Source organism: Notolepis coatsorum (genome assembly GCF_963971535.1).
Source record: "Notolepis coatsorum genome assembly, chromosome: 8".
Taxonomy (NCBI): domain Eukaryota; kingdom Metazoa; phylum Chordata; class Actinopteri; order Aulopiformes; family Paralepididae; genus Notolepis; species Notolepis coatsorum.
Window position 1 is genome coordinate 107,161,382 of NC_140172.1, and position 10,239 is coordinate 107,171,620.

Consider the following 10,239-nt stretch of genomic DNA (forward strand, 5'->3'; position numbering starts at 1 on the left):
GAGCAGCACCGTGTTGCCAGAAGGCCAGTTTAAACAGGTGTGTTTGGAGCAGCAGTGTGTTGCCAGAAGGCCAGTTTAAACAGGTGGGTTTGGAGCAGCAGTGTGTTGCCAGAAGGCCAGTTTAAACAGGTGTGTTTGGAGAAGCAGTGTGTTGCCAGAAGGCCAGTTTAAACAGGTGGGTTTGGAGCAGCAGTGTGTTGCCAGAAGGCCAGTTTAAACAGGTGGGTTTGGAGCAGCAGTGTGTTGCCAGAAGGCCAGTTTAAACAGGTGTGTTTGGAGCAGCACCGTGTTGCCAGAAGGCCAGTTTAAACAGGTGGGTTTGGAGCAGCACCGTGTTGCCAGAAGGCCAGTTTAAACAGGTGGGTTTGGAGCAGCAGTGTGTTGCCAGAAGGCCAGTTTAAACAGGTGTGTTTGGAGCAGCAGTGTGTTGCCAGAAGGCCAGTTTAAACAGGTGGGTTTGGAGCAGCAGTGTGTTGCCAGAAGGCCAGTTTAAACAGGTGGGTTTGGAGCAGCAGTGTGTTGCCAGAAGGCCAGTTTAAACAGGTGTGTTTGGAGCAGCAGTGTGTTGCCAGAAGGCCAGTTTAAACAGGTGTGTTTGGAGCAGCAGTGTGTTGCCAGAAGGCCAGTTTAAACAGGTGTGTTTGGAGCAGCAGTGTGTTGCCAGAAGGCCAGTTTAAACAGGTGGGTTTGGAGCAGCAGTGTGTTGCCAGAAGGCCAGTTTAAACAGGTGGGTTTGGAGCAGCAGTGTGTTGCCAGAAGGCCAGTTTAAACAGGTGTGTTTGGAGCTGCAGTGTGTTGCCAGAAGGCCAGTTTAAACAGGTGTGTTTGGAGCAGCAGTGTGTTGCCAGAAGGCCAGTTTAAACAGGTGTGTTTGGAGCAGCACCGTGTTGCCAGAAGGCCAGTTTAAACAGGTGGGTTTGGAGCAGCACCGTGTTGCCAGAAGGCCAGTTTAAACAGGTGGGTTTGGAGCAGCAGTGTGTTGCCAGAAGGCCAGTTTAAACAGGTGTGTTTGGAGCTGCAGTGTGTTGCCAGAAGGCCAGTTTAAACAGGTGGGTTTGGAGCAGCAGTGTGTTGCCAGAAGGCCAGTTTAAACAGGTGGGTTCGGAGCTGCAGTGTGTTGCCAGAAGGCCAGTTTAAACAGGTGTGTTTGGAGCAGCAGTGTGTTGCCAGAAGGCCAGTTTAAACAGGTGTGTTTGGAGCAGCAGTGTGTTGCCAGAAGGCCAGTTTAAACAGGTGTGTTTGGAGCAGCAGTGTGTTGCCAGAAGGCCAGTTTAAACAGGTGTGTTTGGAGCAGCAGTGTGTTGCCAGAAGGCCAGTTTAAACAGGTGGTTTGGAGCAGCAGTGTGTTGCCAGAAGGCCAGTTTAAACAGGTGGGTTTGGAGCAGCAGTGTGTTGCCAGAAGGCCAGTTTAAACAGGTGGGTTCGGAGCTGCAGTGTGTTGCCAGAAGGCCAGTTTAAACAGGTGGGTTTGGAGCTGCAGTGTGTTGCCAGAAGGCCAGTTTAAACAGGTGTGTTTGGAGCAGCAGTGTGTTGCCAGAAGGCCAGTTTAAACAGGTGGTTTGGAGCAGCAGTGTGTTGCCAGAAGGCCAGTTTAAACAGGTGGGTTTGGAGCAGCAGTGTGTTGCCAGAAGGCCAGTTTAAACAGGTGGGTTCGGAGCTGCAGTGTGTTGCCAGAAGGCCAGTTTAAACAGGTGGGTTTGGAGCTGCAGTGTGTTGCCAGAAGGCCAGTTTAAACAGGTGTGTTTGGAGCAGCAGTGTGTTGCCAGAAGGCCAGTTTAAACAGGTGGGTTTGGAGCAGCACCGTGTTGCCAGAAGGCCAGTTTAAACAGGTGGGTTTGGAGCAGCAGTGTGTTGCCAGAAGGCCAGTTTAAACAGGTGTGTTTGGAGCAGCAGTGTGTTGCCAGAAGGCCAGTTTAAACAGGTGTGTTTGGAGCAGCAGTGTGTTGCCAGAAGGCCAGTTTAAACAGGTGGGTTTGGAGCAGCAGTGTGTTGCCAGAAGGCCAGTTTAAACAGGTGTGTTTGGAGCAGCAGTGTGTTGCCAGAAGGCCAGTTTAAACAGGTGGGTTTGGAGCAGCAGTGTGTTGCCAGAAGGCCAGTTTAAACAGGTGGGTTTGGAGCAGCAGTGTGTTGCCAGAAGGCCAGTTTAAACAGGTGTGTTTGGAGCTGCAGTGTGTTGCCAGAAGGCCAGTTTAAACAGGTGTGTTTGGAGCAGCAGTGTGTTGCCAGAAGGCCAGTTTAAACAGGTGTGTTTGGAGCAGCACCGTGTTGCCAGAAGGCCAGTTTAAACAGGTGGGTTTGGAGCAGCACCGTGTTGCCAGAAGGCCAGTTTAAACAGGTGTGTTTGGAGCAGCAGTGTGTTGCCAGAAGGCCAGTTTAAACAGGTGGGTTCGGAGCTGCAGTGTGTTGCCAGAAGGCCAGTTTAAACAGGTGGGTTTGGAGCTGCAGTGTGTTGCCAGAAGGCCAGTTTAAACAGGTGTGTTTGGAGCAGCAGTGTGTTGCCAGAAGGCCAGTTTAAACAGGTGGGTTTGGAGCAGCACCGTGTTGCCAGAAGGCCAGTTTAAACAGGTGGGTTTGGAGCAGCAGTGTGTTGCCAGAAGGCCAGTTTAAACAGGTGTGTTTGGAGCAGCAGTGTGTTGCCAGAAGGCCAGTTTAAACAGGTGTGTTTGGAGCAGCAGTGTGTTGCCAGAAGGCCAGTTTAAACAGGTGGGTTTGGAGCAGCAGTGTGTTGCCAGAAGGCCAGTTTAAACAGGTGGGTTTGGAGCAGCAGTGTGTTGCCAGAAGGCCAGTTTAAACAGGTGTGTTTGGAGCTGCACCGTGTTGCCAGAAGGCCAGTTTAAACAGGTGGGTTTGGAGCAGCAGTGTGTTGCCAGAAGGCCAGTTTAAACAGGTGTGTTTGGAGCAGCACCGTGTTGCCAGAAGGCCAGTTTAAACAGGTGGGTTTGGAGCAGCAGTGTGTTGCCAGAAGGCCAGTTTAAACAGGTGGGTTTGGAGCAGCAGTGTGTTGCCAGAAGGCCAGTTTAAACAGGTGTGTTTGGAGCAGCAGTGTGTTGCCAGAAGGCCAGTTTAAACAGGTGGGTTTGGAGCAGCAGTGTGTTGCCAGAAGGCCAGTTTAAACAGGTGGGTTTGGAGCAGCAGTGTGTTGCCAGAAGGCCAGTTTAAACAGGTGGGTTTGGAGCAGCAGTGTGTTGCCAGAAGGCCAGTTTAAACAGGTGTGTTTGGAGCAGCAGTGTGTTGCCAGAAGGCCAGTTTAAACAGGTGTGTTTGGAGCAGCAGTGTGTTGCCAGAAGGCCAGTTTAAACAGGTGGTTTGGAGCAGCAGTGTGTTGCCAGAAGGCCAGTTTAAACAGGTGGGTTTGGAGCAGCAGTGTGTTGCCAGAAGGCCAGTTTAAACAGGTGGGTTCGGAGCTGCAGTGTGTTGCCAGAAGGCCAGTTTAAACAGGTGGGTTTGGAGCTGCAGTGTGTTGCCAGAAGGCCAGTTTAAACAGGTGTGTTTGGAGCAGCAGTGTGTTGCCAGAAGGCCAGTTTAAACAGGTGGTTTGGAGCAGCAGTGTGTTGCCAGAAGGCCAGTTTAAACAGGTGGGTTTGGAGCAGCAGTGTGTTGCCAGAAGGCCAGTTTAAACAGGTGGGTTCGGAGCTGCAGTGTGTTGCCAGAAGGCCAGTTTAAACAGGTGGGTTTGGAGCTGCAGTGTGTTGCCAGAAGGCCAGTTTAAACAGGTGTGTTTGGAGCAGCAGTGTGTTGCCAGAAGGCCAGTTTAAACAGGTGGGTTTGGAGCAGCACCGTGTTGCCAGAAGGCCAGTTTAAACAGGTGGGTTTGGAGCAGCAGTGTGTTGCCAGAAGGCCAGTTTAAACAGGTGTGTTTGGAGCAGCAGTGTGTTGCCAGAAGGCCAGTTTAAACAGGTGTGTTTGGAGCAGCAGTGTGTTGCCAGAAGGCCAGTTTAAACAGGTGGGTTTGGAGCAGCAGTGTGTTGCCAGAAGGCCAGTTTAAACAGGTGTGTTTGGAGCAGCAGTGTGTTGCCAGAAGGCCAGTTTAAACAGGTGGGTTTGGAGCAGCAGTGTGTTGCCAGAAGGCCAGTTTAAACAGGTGGGTTTGGAGCAGCAGTGTGTTGCCAGAAGGCCAGTTTAAACAGGTGTGTTTGGAGCTGCAGTGTGTTGCCAGAAGGCCAGTTTAAACAGGTGTGTTTGGAGCAGCAGTGTGTTGCCAGAAGGCCAGTTTAAACAGGTGTGTTTGGAGCAGCACCGTGTTGCCAGAAGGCCAGTTTAAACAGGTGGGTTTGGAGCAGCACCGTGTTGCCAGAAGGCCAGTTTAAACAGGTGTGTTTGGAGCAGCAGTGTGTTGCCAGAAGGCCAGTTTAAACAGGTGGGTTCGGAGCTGCAGTGTGTTGCCAGAAGGCCAGTTTAAACAGGTGGGTTTGGAGCTGCAGTGTGTTGCCAGAAGGCCAGTTTAAACAGGTGTGTTTGGAGCAGCAGTGTGTTGCCAGAAGGCCAGTTTAAACAGGTGGGTTTGGAGCAGCACCGTGTTGCCAGAAGGCCAGTTTAAACAGGTGGGTTTGGAGCAGCAGTGTGTTGCCAGAAGGCCAGTTTAAACAGGTGTGTTTGGAGCAGCAGTGTGTTGCCAGAAGGCCAGTTTAAACAGGTGTGTTTGGAGCAGCAGTGTGTTGCCAGAAGGCCAGTTTAAACAGGTGGGTTTGGAGCAGCAGTGTGTTGCCAGAAGGCCAGTTTAAACAGGTGGGTTTGGAGCAGCAGTGTGTTGCCAGAAGGCCAGTTTAAACAGGTGTGTTTGGAGCTGCACCGTGTTGCCAGAAGGCCAGTTTAAACAGGTGGGTTTGGAGCAGCAGTGTGTTGCCAGAAGGCCAGTTTAAACAGGTGTGTTTGGAGCAGCACCGTGTTGCCAGAAGGCCAGTTTAAACAGGTGGGTTTGGAGCAGCAGTGTGTTGCCAGAAGGCCAGTTTAAACAGGTGGGTTTGGAGCAGCAGTGTGTTGCCAGAAGGCCAGTTTAAACAGGTGTGTTTGGAGCAGCAGTGTGTTGCCAGAAGGCCAGTTTAAACAGGTGGGTTTGGAGCAGCAGTGTGTTGCCAGAAGGCCAGTTTAAACAGGTGGGTTTGGAGCAGCAGTGTGTTGCCAGAAGGCCAGTTTAAACAGGTGGGTTTGGAGCAGCAGTGTGTTGCCAGAAGGCCAGTTTAAACAGGTGTGTTTGGAGCAGCAGTGTGTTGCCAGAAGGCCAGTTTAAACAGGTGTGTTTGGAGCAGCAGTGTGTTGCCAGAAGGCCAGTTTAAACAGGTGTGTTTGGAGCAGCAGTGTGTTGCCAGAAGGCCAGTTTAAACAGGTGTGTTTGGAGCAGCAGTGTGTTGCCAGAAGGCCAGTTTAAACAGGTGGTTTGGAGCAGCAGTGTGTTGCCAGAAGGCCAGTTTAAACAGGTGGGTTTGGAGCAGCAGTGTGTTGCCAGAAGGCCAGTTTAAACAGGTGGGTTCGGAGCTGCAGTGTGTTGCCAGAAGGCCAGTTTAAACAGGTGGGTTTGGAGCTGCAGTGTGTTGCCAGAAGGCCAGTTTAAACAGGTGTGTTTGGAGCAGCAGTGTGTTGCCAGAAGGCCAGTTTAAACAGGTGGGTTTGGAGCAGCACCGTGTTGCCAGAAGGCCAGTTTAAACAGGTGGATTTGGAGCAGCACCGTGTTGCCAGAAGGCCAGTTTAAACAGGTGGGTTTGGAGCAGCAGTGTGTTGCCAGAAGGCCAGTTTAAACAGGTGTGTTTGGAGCAGCAGTGTGTTGCCAGAAGGCCAGTTTAAACAGGTGGGTTTGGAGCAGCAGTGTGTTGCCAGAAGGCCAGTTTAAACAGGTGGGTTTGGAGCAGCAGTGTGTTGCCAGAAGGCCAGTTTAAACAGGTGGGTTTGGAGCAGCAGTGTGTTGCCAGAAGGCCAGTTTAAACAGGTGTGTTTGGAGCTGCACCGTGTTGCCAGAAGGCCAGTTTAAACAGGTGGGTTTGGAGCAGCACCGTGTTGCCAGAAGGCCAGTTTAAACAGGTGGGTTTGGAGCAGCAGTGTGTTGCCAGAAGGCCAGTTTAAACAGGTGGGTTTGGAGCAGCAGTGTGTTGCCAGAAGGCCAGTTTAAACAGGTGGGTTTGGAGCAGCAGTGTGTTGCCAGAAGGCCAGTTTAAACAGGTGGGTTTGGAGCAGCAGTGTGTTGCCAGAAGGCCAGTTTAAACAGGTGTGTTTGGAGCAGCAGTGTGTTGCCAGAAGGCCAGTTTAAACAGGTGTGTTTGGAGCAGCAGTGTGTTGCCAGAAGGCCAGTTTAAACAGGTGTGTTTGGAGCAGCAGTGTGTTGCCAGAAGGCCAGTTTAAACAGGTGTGTTTGGAGCAGCACCGTGTTGCCAGAAGGCCAGTTTAAACAGGTGGGTTTGGAGCAGCAGTGTGTTGCCAGAAGGCCAGTTTAAACAGGTGTGTTTGGAGCAGCAGTGTGTTGCCAGAAGGCCAGTTTAAACAGGTGGGTTTCGGTATTGAAAAGGTGCTGGAGGTGCTCTTGTACCTTGGAATCTCACTGACATCACCATTGTAGTAGTTTATGCAACTTCTCATGCTGCAGAAACCTTCAGCCTCATGGAATATATTACAATATTTTAATCCGATTTGATTTAAAGCAGTGAATGGGAAACAACCTCAATGGTGCGAATCAGCAGCTGTATCTTGACTGATTGCTGGAGAGGTTGATCTGATATCACGGCGCTATAGACGGTGAAATGAGATGCCATGTTATAGGTAAGATAATAAGATATACTTGTATTCCCTGTGGGGGGGGATTCGTCTTGGGACTTCTGCAGTTCCTCAATGAAAACATCTCCACACATATGATGCAGTAAAAGGCGACCTTTCCCCAAATCCAATCAGGTAGGGAGATTTATGGAGAGGAAACTTTTTTTTACCAAAGCTTTCTCCGGTGATTTCTGTTTTCCCCGTCCCAAAATAGCGTGGCACGGTGGCCCAGTGGTTAGCACTGCTGCCTCACAGGGGGGCGACAGTGGCTAGGGAAGGTAGAGCGGTTGTCTGGTGATCCGGAGGTTCCCGGTTCGATTTCCGGTCCTCTAATTTATGCCAATAACGTTCAGTTTTGTGGTAGATAATCCAGAAAAATAAGATAAATAAAATGTTTTATCCACAAGTCATTTGATTAACAGGAGCTGGCTTGAACTGGGTAGTATCGTTTTTCAAAATTCCAATGCCATTCTAAAGCAATGGGTCTCCTGTCCTCATATGACAAAAAAAAATGGCGGTGCACATTCAAAATGGTGGATATTCGCTAATTTCATGAACGCGTTCATATTTTGGGCGAACGTGAACTGAACGTACTGTATTTCCGCTAAATGAACGTAATTGAGAACGCATTCATTCTCAAAAGTGCTCAAAAGTGCGTTCATTCTCAGCACTGTATTATAACAAAGGTGTGCCAGATTTCATATGCCTTTCAGCCGAAAACCCAGTTAAAACACACCGTAACAGGCTTCAAAATAATGCGGAAAACCACCCAATCTGGCAACAGCAAGCTGCCTGTGACGCGTACACGCCTGTCACCCCTGGCTGTCGCACTAAAATATACGTCATCAGACTCCTCACAACAAACAATGTGGAACCGCGGAACCGGTGAGCATTAGTATCATGGACGAAGCCGAGAGCAGCTGCAGCAGCACTCGCTCAGAGTCAGACTCTACGGCGTGAGCATTTAAAAGAGTTTTACGTTAAAGTCAGTACTGACTCAGACGGAAAAAATCGAACGTTTGTCTAAACTGTGACCGCCCGGTTTGAAAAAGCAAGTCCGTACATCGACGATGTTGACAGCAACGCCACATTGAGAAAAAGCACACGACTAGCCTTTCAAGGTATGTGCGAGTGGCCAATAAAAAAGAGAGACAAAACGGATCCTCTACCACCCAAATCCCATTAACATCGTACAGGAGCGGCCCTGTTTTCACTGTCTCCCAGCTGCAGCTAGACAACCTGGTTTGTCTCACTGGAGACCTGCAGCCTTTGAGTAAAGTGGAAAGGCCAGCTTTCATAAACCTAATTAAAGGGTTGCAGCCATCCAAAAAGGTGCCATCAAGAAAAAGAGTACAGACACTGCTAAACAAGCAATTTCCAGAAAACATATGTGAACTTAAATCTGTACTCTCTGACGTCGATGCTGTGTGCACAACAGCAGATTGCTGGACAGCTGTGAATAAGTCATTTATAGGCATCACTATACACTGGCTAAACAAAACTGATGTTTCTGAGAGACACTCTGAAGTACTGGCATGCCGGCGGATTAAAGGAGCACATACACACAATGTATTGGCAAAAGTATTGTCCGATGTGAACAAAGAATTCAAGATCCACAACAAGGTTGTGTGTACAGTAACAGACAACGCTTCAAATTTTGTCAAGGCATTCAACTGTTTTGGGATGGACATGGCTATTGATGCCGAAGAGCCAGAGACAGTGGTCAACTTTGATGAAGCTGCAAGTGAAGATGCCAATGAACCAGACTCAGCCTTTGCTGCCGCCAGTGAGAGCTCAGATGAAGATGACCAGATGGAGCCTGAGCCTCTCTCAGATTTGGATCATCCCTCTCTCCCCCCTCACAGAAGGTGCATGGCTCACACCTTGAATCGAGTGGCCAAAGATACAGAAAAGGTAACTGAAAAATGCTACAAAGCAATGTCGAGGGCTGTTTTTGCAAAAGCATCTGTTCTGTGGAACAAGGTCAAGCGGAGTTCAAAGGCTTCTGATATTGTGGAGGAAAAGCTTGGGATTAGCTTTGTTGCGCCAAATGACACAAGATGGAACTCTGTATTTCTTTCCATGGAGCGACTGTCTCACATTTAGGGCTGTCTTACTGTAAATACTTCGAAGCTTCGAAGCTTCGTTCGATGGGCATGGGATTCGAATATGAAAAAAAATGTGATTATGTAAAAAATATATATATATATATATAGGCTATATGATTTTTTTTTTTTTTTGTAAAATCAACTCTGCCTCTCTTTGTTAACTACAACAAGCAATGCTGTTTGTTATTTAAGATGAGGTTGGACTCGGCACTGACAGATTTGTGTTCATTGTGCTGCTTTTATAAAGCCTCAAATGACGGCTTACAATATTTCATGGAAGCAAAGTGTTTAGTTTGTCTAAGATTTAAAAAGGTTTAAACTTTACAGCACTGACAAAGTTGAACAAAGTGCTGTACAAGTCCCACAACATAAAAAAAAAAATATATATATATATATATATATATATATATATATATATATATAAATAAAAAAAATATAATTTGTTTCTTTTTTTTCTTTTTTCGAAGCTTCGAATTAAAATCGAATCTCGGCCCTGAAGCTTCGAATTCCAAAAAAATATCGAATGTCAGCCCTACTCGAATTGCAACACTAACTACCAAGGCAGAAATGAATGTGGATGAGGTCACCTCTGCAAAGGATGCCACTCCCCTACATGACGAGCTGCTCCTGCGCGGTGTGAGTGATGAGTTTGGCTTTCGTCGATTCTCGCCAGATGAAGTCAACTTCATACACAAGTTTGTGGATGTGATGAGGCCTTTGGCACTTGCACTAAACATCCTCCAAGCAGAGAAGAACATCTTTCTTGGGTACCTGGCTCCAACCATTGTGCAACTGCAATGTCACATGCATGACCTGTTGGATGAGAGCACAAAACCCACTGCTGCAGGGGGTCTCATTACATGCCGTCCCCTCAGAAAGAGCATCTTGCTGAGTCACTGAGCACAAGGCTGGCAGGTCTTCTGGAGAGGAGGGAGCACATACTGTCCGCTATACTGGTGCCAAGATGAGGAGAAACATGTGCAGTGCAGATTGATGCCGAAAAGAGAATTGCAAACCAACTCTGATGACTCGGATGCAAGAGACTCAGGTCAAACCCGGTCCAGTGGCGAAAGTAAGAAGAAAGATCCTGCGGCTTCATTCTTCAGATTTAACAGAAACCCTCAGGTTCCTCAAAAATCTGAAGTGGACACTTGTTTGGACGCCCCGACCACAGATGGGTTTGATGAGTTTCCAAAACTCAAAAGGCTGTTCATAAAACACAACACAGCACTGCCCTCAAGCGCTCCGGTAGAGAGGCTCTTCAGCATCGGTGGTCAAATATTCAGGTAGGGATGAGCTGTGATTATATTCCTAATCTAATTATTTCAGTAATTGCCATTTGCCTCAGTACACAATTCCTTTAATACAGATTACTGTTACAATGTTTGCCACA